The sequence below is a fragment of the Tenrec ecaudatus genome, chromosome 8 (genome assembly GCF_050624435.1).
Source record: "Tenrec ecaudatus isolate mTenEca1 chromosome 8, mTenEca1.hap1, whole genome shotgun sequence".
In the NCBI taxonomy this organism is placed as follows: Eukaryota; Metazoa; Chordata; class Mammalia; order Afrosoricida; family Tenrecidae; genus Tenrec; species Tenrec ecaudatus.
The window spans coordinates 163,734,558-163,756,869 of record NC_134537.1 but is presented as its reverse complement, the minus strand read 5'-3'; the positions used below and the strand labels follow the sequence as shown (position 1 = coordinate 163,756,869).

The 22,312-nt window shown below is 51.6% G+C and overlaps 1 pseudogene; it reads left to right on the top strand.

The window, feature by feature from the left end:
- The window catches only part of LOC142455585 (alpha-enolase pseudogene), a 96,063-nt pseudogene extending 86,785 nt beyond the window's left edge, over window positions 1-9,278 (top strand).
- The last annotated feature ends 13,034 nt before the right edge of the window (window positions 9,279-22,312 follow it).

Here is a 22,312-nt window from a genome sequence, read left to right as displayed (position 1 = left end):
ATGTCCATGAGCAACCAACATGTGAGGGGCTCTTTGTGTCTGTTTCTGGCCACCACGGAGTCAGCCCGAAACTTTGGCCCATTGCAGATTGGAACAAGACTCTCTGGGCAGTCCCAAGGCAGCAGGTTTTCTCTGGCTGGTTTTCAAAAGTGGGTCAACAGCAGGCCTTTCTCCCTAGTCTGTCTGGGTCTGGAAGCTCCGCTGAACCCTCTCACTCAGCATCATGGCAGATGCAAGTCTCCACGGACCGCCGGGCAGTGGCTGCTTTTTCCTTGTGGTCCAGCAGTCAAACCCGGGCCTCCCAGCTGCGGGTCAGGGGTTCTGCCACGGAACCTCCCTCGCCCCAAAGAAGCTGCATCGCCATTCCAGTGCTCATGCTTTGAAAGAGACTGAACCGAGGGGCAGGGGAAAGACGGTGGTGGCCCCTGTAAGACTCGTTTAGAAGCAAAAGGGCACGGGCTGAGTGAGTGGGGGCTCTTTACCGTAGCCAGCCCCTCGCAATCCCCAGCACCCTGAGGTTTCCCAAACCACATCAGTGGACCATGTGGTTTCCCCACCCACGTCTGCAGAAAAAAAAACAAATACAAGAAAAGATGTAGGGAGAGAAGTCATTCACCCCTAAACATTTGTATTTTTTTAACATTTTATTAGGGGTTCATACAACTCTTATCACAATCCATACAGACATCGATTGTGTAAAGCACATCTGTACATTCTTTGCCCTCATCATTCTCAAAATATTTGCTCTCCACTTAAGCCCTTAGCATTAGGTCCTCTCCCCCCCCCTCCCCACTGTCCCCTCCCTCATGAGCCCTTGATAATTTATAAATGATTATTTTGTCATATCTTGCCCTGTCCGACGTCTCCCTTCACCCCCTTTTCTGTTGTCCGTCCCCCAGGGAGGAGGTCACATGTAGATCCTAGTAATCGGTTCCCTCTTTCCAACCCACCCTCCCTGTCCCCTCCCAGTATCACCACTCACACCACTGGTCCTGAAGATATCATCCTCCCTGGATTCCCTATGTTTCCAGTTTCTATCTGCACCAGTGTACAACCTCTGGTCTAGCCAGACTTGGAGGTAGAATTCAGATCATGATGTGTGTTGTGTGTGGGGCGGGGGCAGGGGCACGAAGGAAGCGTTTAGGAACTAGAAGAAAGTTGTATTTTGACGATTTAAAACCGGAGCACAAAACTCAAAATCATAAGGGAGACCAGGGCTTAGTGATGGGACAGAGCCAGTGGAACCTCCAACACGTCCTTAATCACTCTTTGGGTCTGAAACTGAGCTCACCCCCAAGCTGAGCCATTGTTTTCTATCTGGGTCTCCAAATGGCCACCTACTCGACACGTCTACAAGGGGGTGCCGCATGGCTGTGGGGAAATGATGCTGCTTTGACGGGGGAGTGACGGTGCACTGGAAGCTCATTGCTGAGAAACGATCCTGAGAAATTATTTAGAAGTAAAACCACACAGGCCGAGTGGAAGTGTTTTGTTTTGGTTTTTTTCTCATTTTGTTTCATGTTGTCTTTTGCAACCGGTGGAGTGAAACAAAACGGGTAGGACCCATTGAATGGAAAATGGATCTTCTCTGTCCAGCGCCAGCACGTTTCCCAGGAAAAGGAAACACGGACAAGCAAACGGAGCGGCTCTGTCCGAAGAGCAGCAACAAGACTGAACGCTCGTCGCTAGAGGTGAACTTGACCAGGGCAGCAGCCAGGCAGGCACACCCTCAAAGACAAGGCTTGTTGTGGTAAGCTGGCTCCTCTTGGCCAGAGCCTGGGTGTGGGTGGGAGGTGGGGCCCAGGTAGCGTGGCATGAGAGGTGATGGCTTCGGTGGCGGTGGCGGTGTGCGAGCCTTCCATTTGGGAAACACAGGGTGGGGAGAGTCGTGAATGCTCTACTTCTTTGTTGAAAGCAAGCTCTAATTATCCAGGGTGTCAGCTGCCTGCCCCCCTCCTCCTGCACCATCTCAGCCAGGGGAGTGGTCAAATCAGATTGCTTGCTTAGCTCAGAATGAGCCATTGTTTTTGATCTGCATCCTCCAACGGCCTGCCTGGGATTGCTAACCCCTGCCTACAGGGAGATGCTATCTTGTTTTAAGAGGTGTGACATCAGACCTGTACCCCACCCCTACTACCCTTACCTCATAAGCCATGAGGAGGTTGCTCCCTGGGTGGGGTGTAGGGCAATTTGACAAGCTCTTGACAGGCCCCCAAACCAAAGTCTCTTACGTCAAGTAGATTCTGGCTCCTAGCGACCCTCTAGGGCAGAGTAGAACTGTCCGTGTGGGTGTCCCCTCCTGTCCACTCCTGTTACAGAAGCAGACCACCCCAGCTGTTCTCTCGAGCGACCAGTGAGTTAAAACCGCCCACCTTTGGCTTAGCGGCTGGGCGCTTTAACCATCACTCCACCAAGGCTCCCTTGACAAGCCCCACAGCCCCCAAAGCTGTACCCCAATCCCTTCTCATGGAGCCTGGGGCTTTTCCTCCACTCGAACTACCCTCCCTACCCTACGGCTCAGCAACCCCACTCCCGGCTGTGCACCGGCCCGGAGTGCAGCAACGCAGGCAATTGTGCACAACGCTCAAAGCTGCGCTTTTCACCCCACCCCCAGGAGATCCCCCAACACGCCCGTGCACAGACAAGCAGGTCCACAGGAAGTGGCCGATACAGGCCATGGACGGTTACCTAGCCACACCTGGATGAACCTTGAAAACATCAGAGTGTGCAGGAAATCCCCTGCAGAAGGAACAGGTACTGTGTGAAATAAGCAATTACACAGGACCCAAAATAGTGACCAGGGAGAGGAGGGAAGGGAAAGGGGGAGTTTGTGTTTGGTGGGGTGAGGGGCATTGAGCTCATGTTCCTGAAGGTGCAATGTTTGGGAATCCGTGGCTAATGATCCCGGAGGCACCTTGTAAAAGAGATCATCAATGCCATTGAGCTGACAATGTGGAACTGGCTGCGCTGGCAGCCATGTTCCTGCATCTGTCTTTCGCCACCACTGAAGCACACCTCCATTCCCCCAGGTCTCGGAGATTGCCCCGAGAGCCTGCTGCATTGTGTGTCAGAGGACAAGGCCCCGAGTCAGAAAGCCTGTGTCCTGGGTTTCTCTCTCTCTCTCTCTCTCTCTCTCTCTCTCTCTCTCTCTCTCTCTCTCTCTCTCTCTCTCTCTCTCTCTCTCTCTCTCTCTCTCTCTCTCTCTCTCTCTCTCTCGCAGGGTCGGTGTGGGATCAGAGAGGAGCTAATGGATGTGAACCCAAGTGTGGCGGAAATGTAAGAAGCATCATGACTATTCAAGCGCTAGTCTGCCCCGGCTGGGTAATCCCCAGCAGGGATTAGTGGACGCCTCACCAAACCCAGGCGGGCACCTGGGATGGGCGGCGCAGAGGAAGGCTCTGGGAAATGAAAAGGGAGAGACTGCTTGGACGTGAGGATGATATGCCTGGTCCTGTCCGATCCAAACAGGAGCCTGGACTTCACTTTCCACTTGTCCAGTCCCTGCAGGGTGGGGAGTGGGGCTGAGTGACAGGCTCACAAAGACCTGGTAAGAAAAATCATCTAACGTGTATGGGTTATCACTTAGGTAATTCGGGCAAAGAGGCCCCGCCTTGGCATGAGAGGCCTGTATGAGTCAAGCTGGTATAATTGGGTTCTTTGTCAGAATTTCCTGGATAATCTCCTCCCCTCTGTGTGGTTGAAAGAGGCTGGCCTCGCATCTGGGAGCATGCTTGCCAGACGTGATCAGGTCCTTAGAGATGAAAGGCTCCTTGTAAGCTTTTTTCCATAAGCATGTTGGCACATGCGCTCATTATTAAGGGGAAACATACCCATGTCTGTCATCTGGGCGGCAGTGTCCTGTCGTGGAGAGGGTTGTGGACAGAGAGAGAAGAGCTGCTTGGAGCCAGGCTCCATGGGAGACATTTAAGAAAACAAATCAATAAACTCCCTTAACCCTCACCAAAGCCCTGAGAAGGAAGGGTGTTCCTTTTCCAGGACGCCCGTGACAAAGTTGGGGTGGCTTCAAATAACAACACTCTGGAGGCCGAATGTAGGGTGTGGACAGAGCCAAGCTCGTTCAAGAACCTCTGGCACGATTCTGCCTCTTCTCCTCCCGTGGCTGCGAGCCCCGGGCGACATCCTGTCCTTGCCCCGTCATCTGCCCGGAGGTTCTTGAGCAGGAGTAAAGGAGTGGGGCAGAGGGAAGGATTCCACAGGAGGCCAGGGCCACGGCATACGGCCACGAGCAAGGAACAGTCCTATCCCATAGGACCTCCTGTTGGCGAGTTGCAGCGGCAGTGCAGAAAAGACGGGGGCTGGGGTGCCGGGGCTCAGAGTGGAACGTGTCTTGGGGGATGAAAGTCGTCCCTTCTCAGGCAGCTTTTAGAAATGGGAAGAACAAAGGCCTTGAAGTCAAACATGAACAGATTTGATTCCCAACTCTGCCGTGTCATCTGGGGACCAGGGAAGATCCGGCTCGCCCGGGCTTTGATGGTCTCGTTTGTCGGATGAAGAAACCAACGGCAGCCTGGAAGGGCGTTATGGGAACTCTCTGTAACAGTGATGGTGCAGCAACTGGCACAGAGGGGGCATTTCACAAGCAGCGACTCTGATATCTCCCTCTCCAGGTAAAGGTGCCAAGGGCAAGAAGGCTTAGAAACCCATCTCATGTCGCTTGATGATTGGTAAATAGCAAAGTGAGATTTATCTACCTCCAACCCCAAACCACAAACCCAAACTCACTGACCTGGAGTCGGTGCCCCGCTGAGTTGGGCAGGGTAGCACTGCTCCCTCGAGCTTGTGGTACTGTAACTCCTTACAGAAGTGGAAAGCCCATCTTTGTCCCAAAGAGCAGCTGTGCTTTTTAACTTCTGACCTTGCAACTAGCAGCCCAACCATAACCACTACCACCCGGGGCTCTGTCTACCTGCCTCCAAAGGGCAGGCTATCTGTCCTTGGCAATGGAACTCAGGCCCTTTGAGCATCTGGAGACAGCTGCTTGGCCTAAGTCTTGCCTCCAAACTTTGTAAACTCCTTGAGAGTATGATGATGCGTTATATTTTTGTATTCTCCATGTTTTCTCACATAGGGACTTGCAGTTCATCGTTTTTCCAGCAGTGTTTGCTAATGGGTGGGGGAAATAGGGAGAACCTAGGAAAGAGTGATGGAGTTGAATCCCGTAATTTCATAGCCGCTTTCTACGGTGTGCCTACTACTTAAGTTTACTCCTTGCAGTTGAGCCTGGGGTTCCGGGGTAGTTAAGGTTTTGTGTAAACTTGGCATGACCAGGATTCTCAGGGATGTAGAAGTTAAGACCTAGTAACCCCTCCATGATGAGATCAAGCATGATGTAATCATTTTCAATAGGAGATCTGCTATGAGCAGTCAATCTATGGAAAGGAATTTCCTCAAGGCTGTAACTGGCTTGTTTGCTGGCTTTTTGCTGGGTCTGGGTCTTGCATCTGGCCCACCATCTGACCTCTCAATCCTTGGACTTGTGCCAGCTGCCTGTTGTATTGCCTGCTGATCCGAGGAGTGCTCCACAGCCTGCCCTATTACCTGTTGTGTTAGTCTGGGTAGATTAGAGAAACAACTTCACGGAGACTCATATGTATATAAGAAAAATCTTTATATAAAAGAGTAATTGTATATTAAGAAAACATTCCAGCCTAGTCCAGATCAAGTCCTTAAGTCCTATACCAGTCTATAAATTCTTCTTCAGACCCACAAAACATGCAATGATGCCAAATGCAGGAAGATCACAGGGAAGTGGGTGAAAAGTCTTGTGGATCCAGTGGTGATAGAAGCAGCTCAGCGCTAGTGTGGGTCTCCACATGGCTCCTCCAGCTCCAGGGCTCTGGCTCCATCAGCGTAACTCCATGTAGTTTGTCAACAGGAATGTCTTGCAAGGAGAGTGTCACCCACCTCCAGGGAGGAAGACAGGAGTTCCCAGAATCCTCAAGAGAAGGCCAAGCCCACACAGAGGCCTCATTGGCTCTGACCTGATTGACAGGCTAGACTCCACCGCTTCTCAAGTTGGCAGATTATGTAACTACCACACCTGTCAACTTTGGATCCATTCGCCTCTGCAGCCAGAAGCCTGCCGTCTGACCTGCTGCTCTTGGATCCCTCAGCTCCTACTGAAGAGAACCCCGCAGTGGACTTGAAACTTGCTTTCCACTGTACCTGTGGGAGCCACTTCCTTGCTCTAAAGCTCTCTTCATATGTGCATAGATAAGCTTCTCTGGAAAGGCCAGGCTAGACAGACTCACTCCCTCAGCGGTGGACTGCGTTCCAGCTGACTTGTGGTGGTGTTTGTTTTCATCATACGGACGAAAGGGTTATTGGAGGGAACAGCACGCAATTCAAGCAGACGCAGGAGTCTGCTTACAACACCACCACCGAGAAGATGCAGCGGGGAGCTGGTGGGCGAGAGCTTGGAAACTGAGAGAGCTGCCTGTGACGAGGAAAGAGAGAGATCATGGTGTCCTTCACTGACTGCTGTCACCACAGTGTGAGGATCTTGGTTAGGCACCCCTGGGTGGTCGTGAGAAGAGAGGACAAAGAGCAAGACAGATGACACACATACGGAGGGTCGGTTTAAAAGACCAAACCTGCATTAGTGTCCCCCACAACCTCCCCAGCTGCTTTCTGTGCGTAGCCTCAGCTGCCTGAAATAAGGGGAACAGCCACCGGAGCCATGCAGACCCTTGCCAGAAAACCTTCCAGTTAATTAAACAAGGGGGCATGGGGGAGGGGGGACTTGGCAGGCTTCCAGCATCTTAGCCAGCACCTGCTCTCTGTGAGCATCATCTCCCTTTCTGAGCAGCAAAGCCCCACCAGCATGCTTGGCACGCTTTAATGTCCCCGCGACCCCTGTCTGAACCCCAGGCCATCTAACCCACTCCAGTCCAGCCCGTCTGGCTCGACACCCTGGGCTGTGCCTGTCTGTCTGTGATTACAGATTGGAGCTCAACCAGAAGCTCCCCGTGGCCCCAAGCTGAGAGCTTCCACGGAGTGGGGAGGCTGAGCGGTATGCACCTTGTTAAACCTCGGAGGCGGCCCAGGATGGAGCCTCGACCGGACTGGACACTCACTGCTGTGAAGTTGCTGCCCGGCTCAGCAGGCTGAGCATGAGCTATTGATTTCCTTCCCCTCCAGACACCAGGCAGAAAGCAAACTCGTGCTTCCTGGGCAACAATCAGCTCCTGACCCGTGACACTGCTCAACCCCGGGAGTCCTCCGTGCCGGGGGTGGGGGCCCCTGGGAAAAGTCACGCTCCTCTAACAAGCCCGGCCCAGGCCTGCAGAGACAGCTCATTAGGGTCTCACCTGGCCCCACTCCAACCTGCAGCCACAAGCTTCCTATTCCCAGTCCCTTCGGCAGCGTTGTGCTTATTCAAAGGTCAATGACATTGGGCTGTCTGGCTCTTGGTAAACAAGAGCTCTCTCTCCTTCCAACAGCAAAAATCAACCGGAGGATCTTCTGTGTACAGGGTACACATGGCGGGGAGGTAGAAAAGACACGCTCATGGCCCTACATCAAGGAGTCATGAATCTAGCAAGGATTTGGCCTAAAGGCATGAAACAACTCAGTCCCAACGGAGTCAGCCCCCCAGGCATTTGTGCAGACCGAGGAGGGCTTCCCGGATAAAGCCATTCCTGAATCAGAGGGCCGGGGACAGGGCACCAGTGAGAGTCCATTTGCCCCCCTGCAAGTGCCGCATGTTAAAGGGTCCGACAATAGCAGGTGCTGACGAAGGTGTGGATCTAGGATTTTCTTTGCATGGGGGGGTGGGACTCTCAATCACTCAAGGCTCGGAAAGCCTGTTGAGCCCCCAGAAGAACATTCACTACCTCTGAGCCAGCAAGTCCACTTCTAGGTTCCCCCCCCCCCCAAATAAAGCATGCTATATGTTGCAAAACTGCTCATGGCAGCCCTGTTCAAATATCCACGGACAGAACCATCAACAAACAGGCCACTGAAACAATGGAAGATCAGGGCAGTCCAAATAAAGGCACAGTGGTGGCAAAGAACAGTGCGGACAATGCTTGTCAACTTAATACTGAGTTAAAACAAAGTCCTGCAACAGAAAAGTGGGTGAAGAGAGACAGTGGTCAGAGTAAGACATGGAAAAATAAATCTATAAATTATCAAGAGTTCAAAAAAAAGAAACAAAAAAAATTATCAAGAGTTAGTGAGGGAGGGAGGGACGGACGGAGGGCGAGGGGGAAAATGAGCTGTTACTAAGGGCTCACTTAGAAAATGTTTTGAGAATGATGATGGAAACATATGTACAAATGTGCCTGACACAATGGATGGATGAATGGATGGATGGATGGATGGATGGATGGATGGATGGATGGATTGTGATCAGAGCTGTACGAGCCCCCAATAAAATGATTTTTTTTAAAAGGCCTCAAAGAGTATATGCTACCATGCCGGCAACAAGCTGGCTATGCAGGAGTTCATGATCCTCCCTGTCGGAGCAGCCAACTTCAAGGAGGCCATGCGCATCGGGGCTGAGGTGTACCACAACCTGAAGAACGTCATCAAGGAGTACGACAAGGATGCCACCAATGTCGGCGATGAAGGCGGATTTGCCCCCAACATCTTGGAGAACAAAGAAGCCCTGGAGCTGCTGAAGAACGCTATTGGGAAAGCTGGTTACACCGACAAGGTGGTGATCGGCATGGACGTTGCTGCCTCCGAGTTCTTCAGGTCTGGGAAATACGACCTAGATTTCAAGTCTCCTGATGACCCCAGCAGGTATATCTCACCTGACCAACTGGCAGACCTGTACAAGTCCTTCATCACGAACTACCCAGTGGTGTCTATCAAAGACCCCTTCGACCAGGATGACTGGGACGCTTGGGCAAAGTTCACTGCCAGTTCTGGGATCCAGGTGGTAGGGGACGATCTCACAGTGACCAACCCAAAGCGAATCGCCAAGGCCATGGACTAGAAGTCGTGCAACTGCCTCCTGCTCAAAGTGAACCAGATGGGCTCCGTGACTGAGTCTCTGCAGGCGTGCAAGCTGGCCCAGTCCAATGGGTGGGGCGTCATGGTGTCTCATCGTTCTGGAGAGACCGAGGATACATACTTTCATTGCTGACCTGGTGGTGGGACTCTGCACTGGACAGATCAAGAGTGGTGCGCCGTGCCGATGTGAGCGCCTGGCCAAGTGCAACCAGATCCTTAGAATTGAAGAGGAGCTGGGCAGCAAGGCCAAGTTTGCTGGCCAGAGTTCAGAAATCCCCTCGCCAAATAAGCTGGGCAGGCAGACCTCTGGTAGCCCCTCCCTGAGCTTGTCGGCGTTCTCTCTGTTTCACTAGAGCTGCCCTGCAGCCACGCCAGACCAGCTGACACCTGTTGGAACCCCAGCTTTGTGATCCTGTGACTCAACTCCTCGCCCTTCTTGAGAGCTTCCCACCAAGTGTCCCAGTGTCATCCCGAGGTGTCAACAGGCAACATCCCTAGTGGTTTTGTTTGCAAATTAAACATCAGTGACCCCTAAAAAAAAGTATATGCTACATGTAAAGGAGTGACAGGGGTGTCCCATCTGATTCCTCTGGCTTCGTGGAGGAGGGAGGGGAGCCCAGTCCACACCAGCTCTTGGCAGAATGCTACCAGACAGAGGCCAGCCGTGCCTTGACCCTTTTGACCCCATTCTGACCCCGCAGTCCTTCCCACGGCACTCTGGCTCTGGCTCTGTCCAGGAATCCCTCGCGATGGTCACACAGAGCTCAGACACTGCTCAGCGTTGTGGAGGGCGACTGTAGAAGTTAGCAGGTAGCACAGACCAGGGTCAGAACACACCGAGGATGCATGCATTGCGGATCCACAACAGCACCTCCCCTCTGTCACTAGCCAAGTCTCTCTCGACCTCAGCCTCTTGGCCACGTGCCATGCTCCAGTGGTCTCTGCCTCGGTGGCTGGGAAGCCCCCTGCCTCTCTGCCTCTCAGCTTCACAGTCTCCGTGTTTTGTCTCCTGGTCTCCCTGCCACTGCCTTTGCTGCCTGGGTCTGGCTGCGTCTGCCGCTCCAGGAAGGAGTCTTACCCGTGGCCCCACTGGCAGAGAGTGGTTCCTTCTTGGTGGTCCTGGGAATCTTGGAGATGGCTCTCCATCCTCAGGGCAATGACCAAGCAGACCAAATTCCAGTTAGAGTCCTGTGCCTCTTATTCCCCTGGTCCCACTCCATCCTTTGATGGGAATGACGGAAAGACGGACAGGAGAGACACATGAGAGACTTAGCTTCCCCCAGCATGACACGCTCCCTCTTAAAGAAGGTCAAAGCAGCGGGACTTCAGTAGATCATTGATGAAGATGCTGGGAGAGAGCAGACATTAAAAGGACAGGTCCAGGAGGATGACTGTCTGGGCGGAGGCACGCCGGGGAGATGGGGAGATGGGATGGGCATGGGGAGGGTCACCCAGCTGGTGTTGCTCATGGTACAGGCTTGGTTTTCAGGTTGGGTGAAGGTTTGGGGTGTGTTGATGACATTAATACTATAGAAGGTAGCTACATGAGATAAATAGGGAGGGAGGGAGGGAGGGAGATAACCCAGGTGGAGAATGCACCTGGAATGAAGGATGATAGTTTAGCCAATAAAGGGCCTCTGAGATCCATCCAAGTTTTTATTTTTAAGGGCAGGGCATTTGAAGGGAACCACCATGAGCAAAGAGAATGTGTCAGATGTGTGTGAGGAAGGGCACAGCCTCGTGGGCACAGAGCGCTCACCTAGGCCACCTGAGAGTCCGGTGCTCAAGCTCCTTTCCCAGGTGTTGTGACCAGCAAATCAAAACCAAACTCACTGCCATCCAGTTGGTACAGGCTCCACCCTAAAGAGCAGGGTAAAGCTGCCCTGTGGGTTCCTGAGATAGGAACTCCTTAGGGGAGCAGGAAGCCTGTGGGTTCCTGAGACAGGAACCCTTTGGAGAGCAGAAAACCTGTCTTTCTCCCTTGGAGGAGCTGGGGCTTTCCGGCTGCTGACCCTGTAGTTAGCAGCCCAATGCGTAACCACTATGCCACCAGGGCTCCCTAACAGGCCACCTTGAAACCACACTGACGAGAGAACCCAGGGCCCACACCCGTGGGCTTGGTCACCATGCCCAGACCTTCTGGAACCAGACCACTCTACATCTTCATCCCCTGGAAAAGAACCAACACTCTGCCCACTGGGTGTGAGAGAGGGCTGAGAGCACCCAGCACCCACTGTCATAGGGGTGAGAAGAGGGATACCTCCTAATGACCATGCCTTTCATTCAAACAGCTTACACATCAAAAACCAGAACAGATCCTACGGGGTGTGAACTTTCATCCAAGTTCCAGAAATACTGGCTGGTGGGGCAGTGAAACAGGGTGGGGGCCGGTGTGGGGGTGGGGGTGGTGGCTCAGATTCACAATCACTGGGTATTGTTCTAGGTCGGGTCCTTGTTCTCCTGGTCCCAGAGTTTCACTCTGCCTCCAGGGATGGGGGCCTGCCCTCCTGACTCAGTCCACCCTCCCAGGGGACCTGTGAGGCAGGGCTGTACGTCACTCCTGTGCTGTCCAGCCTGAGCCTCGGGTCCCACGGGCCTCCAGCAAGCTCCCTAGTCAGTTGCCTGAGGTCCCTTCCTTCGGCCACTCTTAGAGTGCTAGGGGACTTCAGGACATGTCCACGCCACTCAGGAGCTGGGGGGTGGGGGTGACTCCAGGTGGTGAAAACCAGCTCTGTTGGACACTGTTTTTCCACTGTGGCAAGGGACATTCCATTCGGGCAGATGGCAGGCCTCTGAGATCACAACACGGCATATTCTTTGCCCAAACTTTGGACTTAAGGGTTCAGGGAGAGAGGTGTGCTAGAAATCCTCAATACAGTTAAAGAACCCAACAGCACAGGTGGGCTGAAACCTGTCCCCAAGTAAAACTCAGGGAGAAACCAAGGGTTAGAGGCCCCGAGACTTGGGGAGGGCAAGGGCAGGACATGTGTACAGAGGAGCAGACAGAGGCCAGGGGCTGCAGTGCTCGCCCCCAGACGAAGCATCACATGGGAGGGAACTTCTGTGAACCTACTGGCCCGTCCTGTCTATCAACCCTCACCAGAAACACTCACCTGACCCCATCAGACCTCACGTTCCTTACATTTCCTGGAACTTAGAGGTAACTTTAGGGAAAGCAGACATTGTGCGGGGACAGGAAAGAAATCCTAAGTCACTGAGCTCAAGCTTGCTCCACCTGCTGCAACAGCGATCAGAGTAGACATTGGCACCAGTTAGCGAAGAACGAGAAGGTTGGCATGAGCTTGGAGGGCCATGGCTGCAGGGTCGGGTGGCCTCCGCTTGTGTCCTGGTGCCTTCACTTACTACCTGGAAACCTGCTTACTCTCCCTGTGCTTCGATTTCCTCGTCTATCAAACGGGCATCATGACAGCACCCAGACCAAACTCACTCCCATCGTGCGAGGCACGTGCTGTGGAACAGAGCCGCTCCCTGGGGTGTGGGGAGCCATCATCTTCACAGAAGTGAGGGGACAGGTCGGGTACATCCAAGTTGCCGGCCTCACAGTTAGTGGCTGAGGGCAAAGGGTGTGGACTCTGTTCCCTCCCTCCCCCCAGAGCCTGATGGCGCCAGCACCGGCCCAGAACTCACACAGCCTCACAACCGTAACGGAAACACAGCACCCCAAACTGTTGCTGCCCAGCCGCTTGCAGCCCCTGGCGATCCCAGGCATTTGTTACAGAGTAGAAGTACCCTGGGTCTTGTGGACGAGACACTTCGGCGAAGAAAATTGCCAGCCCTGTCTTCCACAGCACCTCTGAGCGGGACCGAACTGTCAGCTGTTAGCCTAGTAGTTGGCCACCGACTCTGCCACCCGGCAGCCTCGAAACAGCAGCACTCAGTAAATGTTGGTCCCACTAAGTATGATTATCATCAATAATGGTATTATCAGTAGTGTTTCAATAACAGTATTCTTTTTAATAGCACTGTTATTTTTAGTGGTGAAATAGAGGGGCAGCATAGCTGCACCCCGCCTCACACATGTCACACCCTGGCTTACAGTTTTGGGGGCTGTTCCCCACCTCAAATACCGCCCGCTCCCTGCCCCCCCCTTCATAACCACGATACCCAGACCAAACTCGCTGCCACTGAGCCGATTCTGACTCACGGGGACCCTGTGGGGCAGGAAGGGACAGTCCCAGGGGTGTCCAAGACTGGAGCTGTCCTCAGGGGCAGAAAGCCTCATGTTTCTCCCACAGGATGGTGGGTGGTTTCAAACTGCTCACCTACGGAGTAGCAACCCGACACAGAACCTCTGCACCTCCAGGCCCCTTCACAACCAAGGTAGCTGCTACTGAGCCCCAGGCACAGCTGACAGACACCCCAGGCACCCTGGCCCTGCTCGCCACAGTGCGTTCCAGCTGCCTGCCTCTGTGCCTCTTTCTCTGGGTGGGGTCCCTGAGGGCCGGCCTTCTTCGTCTGTCTCGGTGGGTGTGTGGGGGACAGATGGCCGAGTAATGCGGTGGCACTCCTGCCAGTTCCAAGGGTTTCTGTTTGTTTATTGATCATCTGAGTTGCTAGCTAGACTTGGAACGTCCAAAGGAAGATAGAGGGAGGTTAAAATAAGAAAAAGGTGGAGGAAGCAAACTAAGTGAACATCAGGGTTGGGTAATTCATGGCGCTGCCGGTGGGCCTTCTCTCTAAGGGGCTGGCGGTGTGCAGGGCGCCCAGCGGGGCAAGTCCCTTCTCTGTCCCACGATGAAAACAGTGAAGGGACAGTTCCCTTCAGCTGCCGAGCCTCCCACACCACATTAGGAAGCAGATCTTCATTCTTTTGGCTCCTTTTTTCTACCTTCAAAGTGGAAACAACATTTATTGAGCGCATCCCGTGGTCATGTGACGCCAGCTCCCACCTGCTGCACAGCAAGACCCTTCTGATAGGTCAAGAAGGAAAGAAAGACGGAAACAGCGCTTGTTTCGACAAGTGGAGAAAAGAGGCATGGGGGAAAACCCGAGCCTGTCATCAGACAGGCGAGATGCCTACAAAATAGGTGTTTCAAGGAAGACCACAGGATGGGGGAAATAGGTCACCGTGATAACTGACATTTAATCCTTGACTCCAGCAGTGATTAAAACAGGTATCACTGTTTCAGGATGCAGATCAGGCTTCCCCCTCAAGGAGTGACAAAAGGGCTTCCCTCACGATGGACACCAGACAGTCATGCCCCCAGACCCTCTGCACCAGCGGGTCTGCAGCAAAGGCAGCAGGGGGCAACGGAAACATACGGGTTTGAATCCTGGAGCGCTAAGCTCCAGAGGAGAGGCTAGAGAAGCAGGTTGAATACCAACGAAGACAGTATTGTCCAGGGTGAGAGAGACGGCTGGGTACATGCCCTGCCCTGCCCTGCCTGATGGGCAGCAGCTAGAGCTCCCTCCAGGGCTCCGGGGCACCACCTCAGGACACCACAGCAAAGGGAAACTGCATGCTGCCGCTGATCAGCCCTGACACCCCAAGAACTCCTCCTCCGCCCACAGATGCTCGGCCCTCAGCCGCCCTCGGGGCCTGAAAAACACTGATCACAGCCACCTCTGAGCTGGCGCAAATAACTTTTGGATCAGGTGCCTGGACCCCAGAAACATGTAGGCTCACAGAAATGCCATTTCAGACCAGAAGTCCCTCTCCACCGCCCGTCCCCATCGCCCCGACAGAGGGCCGACGCGACCTGAGGGCCCTGCCCCCTCAGTGGCCGCCTCTCTGGATCCTGCCCCTGTGCCCTTGCCTCTGCTCTTGCGTTCTTTGCTTCTGTTCCGTCCTCTGTGTTCCTTTTCCCATTTCTTTTCCCGTCTTCTCTCCTTTTCCTTTCGCTTCCCTTCCTCCTTTATCGCGCGCCTCCCTGTTCTGTACTCCACCACTGTTCCTGGTGTTTTTCCATGTCCTGTCCTCTCTCTGTCCTGGTGCTTTGCCTTAGCTGACATAGTATTCAAGTCTTTTTACTGTTCTTCGTCAACGCTCCCCTACTTGTTCTTTTTCCTTTATGATCTTCTCACTGGTTGGTTTTTTGCTTGTTTGTTTAGCTTGACCCCACCCCTGCCAAAAGGGAACAGAGCCAACCCCCAGGGTGTGCTATTCATGGATTATCAGGGAGAACAGGAGCTGGGCAGGGTGGATGGGGGAGAACGAGGCTCCGCCACACTTCACACAAGTACATCTTACAACCCCACCTACTATGGCAGGGCCACTACCCATTCCTGTACTACCTGATCATCAAAAGCAGCAACCAATACCAGCCCACACGCAACTGTGCTGCACAACCAGCCAATGGATACTGATGGCATGCACATGCACTGCCTTCTCTCTCACACCTACGGAGCACCTAGGGACACACCAACGTGTCACCACAAACACAACGGCACCAGAGCGTCTCGGAGAAAGCAAACCATTTCTGCTCCTGTGAATAAACAAACAGAGAGGCTCACACAGGTGAGTGAGTTAGATACAGAGCCAGAAGGGCTAGCTGAGAACTGAATGGCCTTGGAATCCCTCATCCTGAATTGGGAAGTGTCATATAGAGAGCCTTTCGATGGACTGAGAGAAAGGTGAAAGGTGTAGACAACAAATCCAAGAAAACACAGGGGGGACAAACTTAAGAAGCATTTCGGGAAAATTCTCCAAGAACAAACAGATAAGCTACATGAAAAATGAGAAACCACACAAAAACAGCGGGAGGGACATCATTGTGGACGTCAGACGGACCGTGGTTGAGAACGGAGGACACCAGGAGGTCGACTTGTGATTGATGGGCCGCAAAGGTACTTGACTGTGTGGGTCGTAACAAACTGTGGACAGCATGCAGGAAATGGGATTCCAGAGCACTTCCTCGTGCTCGTGTGCAGCCTGCACGTGGACCAAGGGCATCCCCCTAAAAGAGGGGGATGTTGCACGGTTTAAATCCAGGAAAGGCGTGCATCAGGGCTGCATCCTTTCGTCATACTTATTCAACCTGCATGCTAAGCAAATAATCCAAGAAGCCGATGTTTAGGCCGTAGATTGCCAGGTACTGCTGGGTGGGTTTGAGGCCCAGCCTTACAGTTAGCAGCTGAGAACATGAAATTCTGTGCAGTACCCAGGAATTTCCATCCTGGGAGGAAGGAGAGAGGCGAAGGGAGGAAGAGAAAGGAAGTGTTCCTAAGCATTTTCAGTGCCCCCAAAGCATTGCAGTAAACACTTTTCACATGTTATCTCACTGAGCTTCAAAAGAACCGGCGAAGGAAGAAATGGTTTCTCTCTCATTTTACAAATGTGGAAACGGAGACGAAGGTTCGCTGGCCAGTGTGGCATAACTAATCAGACAGTTTGCTTTCAAGAACAGACTGAATTCGCTCAAGTTTCCCGTTCAACTTAAAATGATTTGGAAGTCATTTCATCTTGAGATTAAAACTGCCTGTTGCAGTAGAAATGGCCGCCCTGTCTCTGCATAAGAGAGGACTCCGCGCCCTAATAATTCTGGATTCTGAGCGAGAAACGTGCTTGCTGTCTGGATAAGGGGTTTTGCTTAGATGATTGTTCTGTTTTAATTCTGCCATTTAAAAATAACGTAAGCAAGAGGACCTGATGCAAGGGGCTTAAGTGGAGAGCAAATGCCTTGAGAATGATTGGGGCAGGGAATGTATGGGTGTGCTTTATACAATTGATGTATGCATATGTATGGATGGTGATGAGAGTTGTATGAGTTCCTAATAAAATGTAAAAAAAGAAAAGAGGAGAAAAAATGATTAGGGCAAAGACCGTACAGATGTGCTTTATACAATTGATGTATGTATATGTATGAACTGTGATAAGAATTGTATGAGCCCCTAATAAATTGTTAAAATTAAAAAAAATAATAACGTAAGCAGTGGCTTGGATTTATTTCTGTGGCTTCTTGAAGAACTTGGGATCAGTGTAAAATCCTGGGCCAAGCATCCTGAGCAAGTAATGACTTGTTGACTGACTGGACCGGGCTCCTGCAGTGGAGGTGGGTGTCCTGAGTTGGCCTGATTAGCATGGGAGAGCCTGGGCTTCTGTTGCCTGTCCTTGGTGTCCTGGGCAGCAGCTTGTCTGGCACTGTGCAAAAAATATATATCCAAAACACTGGAGACAGAGGCAGCAAGAGGGTCGCTGAGTGGCAGGATATTGTTAAGGAAGCAAATAGCAACATCAATGTGTAAATTAGTTTCACAATTACAGATTTTAAATATAGCTCCAAGCCGGTGACTCAGGGAGCTGGGAGCTTGCATCCAGTGATGCTACCATGTCAGTCCACAGTGATGGGCATGGAGGAGGAGAGGTGCAGAGGTCACGGGATGGGTGGGGGAGGCAGTGGGGGTGCTGCACAGGGGCGCGGGTCACTTCCAGCTATCTTTTCTTTACCAGAACCCAGGAAGATGGCCCCAATCTACATGCCAGGAAGGCTGGGGAATCTGCTTCTCTTGTGGCCAAAGGAAGGAGAAGGGGAACCGTGTGCATCTGGCTCGACATCCCCTACTCTGATAACCATCCTCTTTGAAGTTGCACCCTGCACCCCACTCCAGCATCTCGAGCGCTCCTGGTCCCCCTCACCTTGTCATCTGGTATAGCCCTGACATTTTAACTTTCCCTCTGAGGGTTTGATTGATGCTGCTGTCACTCTTCTCCCACAAGAAGGTAAATTTCACGTGGTAAGAGATAGTCCTTGGTGTGGTTCCCTGCCAGAAGATCTCCGGGTATGGGTATTTGTGGGATGGTTAGTTGTCGGGCGCTTCACAAACAGTATAGCCTCACAGCGCTACCCACACTAGGATGACCAAGGGAACAGAAGCAGAGACATGCCCAAGCCCACAGCGCTAGTAAGAGGCCAGGCTCTAACCGCAAGCAGCGGGCATTCCCGGGCCCGTCCTCATCCTGCCTCTTTGGGGTGGAGCCCAGTCTCCTAGCTGGTAGCAGAAGGAAGATGTGGTCTCTCTTCATCCACATCTCACAAGGTAGAGAATACAAGACCCGTGGAAAAGGAGTCACATGAAAGGCAGCCCCAAATACGAAGAGGCTCACTACAGGTTCTGGTGAGCTGTTTTAAGAGGCTCAATCACTGCTCCGCAGGGCAGCAAATAGTCTAAATCTTCCGCACAGAAAACAAGGCACTCCATCCTCTCTGATTCCATCCCTTTCATACAGCAGAACTCCCTGCTGGATCAACTCTGCTGCTGCTGAACCGACCAACTGCCTGTGTCAGCCTGCCCTCTGCCTGGGGCGGCCTCGCCCCCCCCACCCCCCGCCCCGTGACCAGCCCGCCAGCAGCTAGTCCAACCTTCGGCGGTCAGCCCATGACTCTCACATGTTACCAAGTCTCTGACCTTCCCAGCAAACGAATCACGCCCTTCTTTGTAGCACAGCCATGTCTTGTACCAATGTTTACGAAATCTTCCTCTGACTACGTTGCTATTGTGACAGGTTGCCTTTCCCACGGTACAGTGAGCTCTCCTAAGACGTGGCCATGTTAAAGTCTTCATAAACATCATTTGTATGAATACTTGAATGTCTTTCACAATTTAGGCAGTCTAAATTAGCCAGTGACCCATCATAAGAGATACAGGGGTGGCAAATAAGCAGACTAAATAAGCAGATAACAGACTATCTGTACACTGGTACAGATAGGAACTGAAAACACAGGGAATCCAGGACGGGTGATCCCTTCAGGACCCATGGTGAGAGTGGCGATACCGGGAGGGTGGAGGGAAGGTGGGGTAGAAATGGGGAACTGATTGCAAGGATCTACATATAACCTCCTCCCTGAGAGACGGACAACAGAAAAGTGGGTGAAGGGAGATGTCGGAGAGTGTACGATATGACAAAATAATACTAATTTATAAATTGTCAAGGGTTCATGAGGGAGGAAGGAGCGGGGAGGGAGGGAGGGGAAAATGAGGAGCTGATACCAAGGGCTCAAGTAGAAAGCAAATGTTTTGAGAATGATGAGGGCAACAAATGTACAAATGTGCTTGACACACAATGGATGGATAGATGGGTTGTGATAAGAGTTGTATGAGCCCCTAATAAAATGATAAAAACAAAAGATGGTCAGTATCTCGAATCCTCCGTGACCTAAAAGTGAAGGCAGCGAGGAGATAACACAACACATGTATTAGAATAACTGAAATTCGGGACCATGGATCATGCCAAGTCAAGGTTCATAGACACAGGAACTCTCGTTCATTGTTAAGGGATATGCAAAATGATGCAGATATGCAAAATGATACAGCCGCGTTGGATGGCAGTCTGGCGGTTTCTTGCATAGCTCCACACAGGCGTTTGCACAATGCAGGGACCACACTCCTAGGGAAGTAACCAAAGGAGATCGAATATATGTCTCCATAAAAACCATGCATAGATGTTTCTGATTGTTTTATTAGCAATTGCCCCCAAATCTCAGGCAACAAGGATGCCCTTCAATCGTGAAGGGACAAATGAACTGTGATACATCCACGTAATACAGTATTATTTGGCGATAATACAAAGGGAAACAATTAAATGAACTATCAAGCCACCGCCCGACAAGGCAGAACCTTCACTGCTTATTGCTGAGTGAAAGAAAGCACCTGGGAAAGCGACGCCCTGTGCGATTGCAACTCTACGGCATCTGCACAAGGTAGAACCATAGGGACGGGGTGGGAGTTCCATCATCTGGTGTCCATTTGAGAGGATGAAGAGTGAAAGGGTGGAGTTTAGCCTGGCAGTCAGGTCGCAGCTTGATGACCTCATTTAAAGACGTGAAGGCGATAACTAGGAGGAGATAACTAGGAAACATCACGAAGGAGATAACTAGATAACTAGGAGAACACTCGCTCACTCCCTGTGAGACATTACTGATGACGAGCCTGGTGGAGCTACCCTGATGCAGCCAGAGCTCTGGAGCTGGAGGAGCCATGAGTGCTGAGCCTGCCAGTGTTGAGATGCTTCTACTCACTGCCACTGGATCCACTAGACTTTCCACCCACTGGCCTGTGACCTTCCTGCAGTCAGCATCATTGCATGTGTTGTGTGATTCTGAAGAGGACTTTATAGATTGGTATTGGACACGTGGGCTAATATCGGACTTATGGACTTGGTCTGGACATGGCTGGCTAATGTACAATTGCTCTTTAATATAAAGTTCTCTCATATGCATGTCTATGAATTTATTTCTCTAGTCTACCCAGACTAACACAGATGGCAAAGGCTCAGTTGTTTCTAGGGCCCCAGAGTGAGGAAAAGTAACCAGTCCCAGGGGGAGCATAGGGCAGCAACACTCTTCCGTATGATGCTGTAGTGGTGGACAGGTCACCTTAAGCATCTGGCAAAATCCACAAAACAACACAAATAACAAACTCTCACGTAAATGCAGGACTTTAATTCTTAAACATTTAGAACACAGGTTCACTGACTGTAACAAATGTACCAGCAGAGGCTAATGACAGAGAAAACTGCCTGCAGGATGCACGTCTGTGTGAATGTGGCACTATCGGGTGAATGTTGGACGGCTCTATACAGGTTGTCAGTTCAAACCCACAGGCCACTCCACAGGATAAAGACGAGATTACCTGTTTCTCTAATGGTTTACAGTCTGGGAGATCTGATGCATGGTAACTATGAATCAGAATTGATTCGATGGCATTGGTTTGGGGTATTTTCTGTACAGTGTTGATCATAAACTTAAAACTGCCCCATAAAAAATAGGGCCTATTAAAAATTCTAAAAATCCCTAATGAAATTTGAATACGGACTGGAGAATAAATGCGAACGCAACCAGGGCCACAAGCAACTCGTCCAAGCTGTAAGTCTTTAGGCGAGCGGGCAGCTTCAGCAGTCTTCCGTGGAGCAGCTGGCAGGTTGGAACCAGTGACCTAATTTGAGGTTAAAAGCGCAATGGCCTTAACTTTGTAAGATGTGAAACCGGCATCATGGTGATATAATGCACAGCCAGTCACGTATACCTCTGAGAGATACATCTTGATTGACTTTCAAATGAAAATAAAAATGTCTGAGATTCGCTTTAAACATTCTAGCAAAATAATAAATAGAATTATAATGTGCATTGGAAGCAAAAGACAGGTGAAGCAAGATAGAAAAATGTTAACAACTGTTGAAATTGGATGTAAACAGATTTTCCTTATGCTGGTCTGCCTTTGTGTATGCTTAAAAACTCCCTTGATAAAAATTTAAAACCAGAGTGATGGGGCTGGGAAGAGGTCTTGAAAACCGATTCATTCCATCTGAGCAAAAAGAGCAAACCTTCACCAAGATGGATTGGCACAGTGGCTGCAACCACGGGCCCAGAGGGGACGGTGCAGGGCTGGGCAGTCTTTCCCTGGGAGGTACAAGGTCACTACCAGCTGGAGTGTACTCAGTGGCACTCAGCAACGACATTTCACCAAGGAAAGGAAGCTATGAATCAAAGGCCCTCCCAGGGACTGTCCTGACTCGACACCTCCAAACAGGGCAACAACACCAGAGCTGAAGTGGACAGACAGACATCACCCCTAGTTCTGTGTGTGAAGAGCACCTCTCTATCTTAGGTGTCTTTCAAATACTTGTCCTCCTCTACAGCAACAGAGACGTGGGCATCGAAGACAGACTGGCTAGGTGGATAAATATTTGTGGAATGATTGAGCATGGCTCAGGCATGCCTTTACATTTACTAAAATTCATCAAGTTAAAATTCAGAGTCCCTTAGGAACCCATAGACATATGGAGATGTAATGGAAGGGTTGTTTTCAGAAAAGATACATCCAGTTGGAAAGCAGAATAAGCCTCCTGCTTCTTCACCTTCAACCCACAGGCTCTGGTGAGACTGGCAAGTAGAGGCAGGTCTGCTTTCAGTCGATCATTCGACATTGCTCTCTGCTGAACGGTGGCCATTGATTGCCTGTCAACTGTATCTGGGCGTTTGGTGTCCACTCTCTTATACTGGCCGTGGTCCTCCCAAGGAAGAGCCATGCTCCTCCTTGGACCGCTAAAGAGAATGAGGCTTGAGGAGGAATGTCATGCACCAAGAAGTAACAGATCCAGGATGGGAATCAAGCCTGACTTCAAAGCCTCCACTTGCTACGCTCTGCCCAAGTGCCTTTGAAGAATCTGAATGACTCGCAGGACGTCAGGGTCACTCCCTCAGGAACCACAGGTGTCCACAGGCTCTCAGGTAAGGTGCCTTCCAGGTGGGACTAGCATCAGAGTCACGGCGAACATTCCGATCCCACACGGCGAGCTCTCGGCGCTGCTGTGGGCAACGCCCCTCCGGCCGTTTAGCAACTTTTCAAGCTGCCCCTCTCTCTGCTTTTCGAA